Source organism: Crocuta crocuta, unplaced genomic scaffold, assembly GCF_008692635.1.
Source record: "Crocuta crocuta isolate KB4526 unplaced genomic scaffold, BGI_CrCroc_1.0 scaffold84, whole genome shotgun sequence".
NCBI lineage: Eukaryota > Metazoa > Chordata > Mammalia > Carnivora > Hyaenidae > Crocuta > Crocuta crocuta.
Window position 1 is genome coordinate 359,363 of NW_027530213.1, and position 1,101 is coordinate 360,463.

Genomic DNA, 1,101 nt, shown 5'->3' on the forward strand with positions numbered 1-1,101 from the left:
AGCCATTTATATATGAATATCAGATACCAACGAAGTGATGGGGTTGGGTGTGCTCTAAATGATTCTTCTTGTCTTTTTAAAACGCAGTTTAAAAATTTGTTACACTGGGGCGCCCAGGTGGCTCAGTTGGTTAAGTGTCTTGACTTTTGATTTCTCAGGTCACGATCTCATGGTTTGTGAGTTCGAGCCCCCTGCATTGGGGTCTGTTCTGACAGCATGGAACCTGCTTGGGATTCTCTCTCTCTGTCCCTCCCTATCTCACATGCATGCATATGTGTTCCCTCTCTCTCAAAATAGATTAATAAATAAACTTGAAAAAAATTGTTACAGCAACAGAATACAAGCACGCACAGAACCCGCCGATGTAAAGAAACAGGGGTGTCCTTGCAAAGCCCCCGTGTGCCCCTCTCTGATGACTCCCCTTCTCAAGGAGGGAGCCCCTCCTGCATTCTGTGTTGGTTAACCCCTGCTTCTGTCTCTCTCATTGTACCACGTGTGCATACAGCCCTGAGTTGTATCTTGCTGTATGATGTGCATGGCCTTGAACTTGATGCCATTACAGTCACAGAGGAGGTGTTCTTCTGGCCTGGCTTTGTTCTCCTCTACACCATTGCTTTGAGATTTTTCCATGACAACGTGTGTCATTTGTCCAACCGCTCAGAGACACAGTTTTCTGGGCAATTAACACGTGCCGCACGTTGATGCTCGGCGCTGGGGGAATAGAGTGAACAAATCCGGCAAACCCCATGTCTTCACAGTGCTTCATTCAAAGGGAGCAGGGGCCCAGTGCACAAGATGAATAGAATATGTAGCATGTAACTGGTGTGAGGAGAAGACTGAGGCAGTGAAGATGTTTTGGGGAGATGTGGAGTCTCAGGAAGGGAGGCTGAGGGGGGCATCTGAGTGCAAACTCAGAGGGGGCGAGGGAGAGGGGCTTGGAGGTGCTGGGGAGGGCATTCCAGGTGGAACAAACAGCAAGCGCCAAAGCCCCATGGCAGCCTTGTGTCTAGAGTTTCAAGTACTGTGAGGGAAGCAGGGTAAGCGGGGGGAGGGGGCAGGGGGGAGGAGGTGAGGGCAGAGAGGAAGTGAGAGATGGAAGGA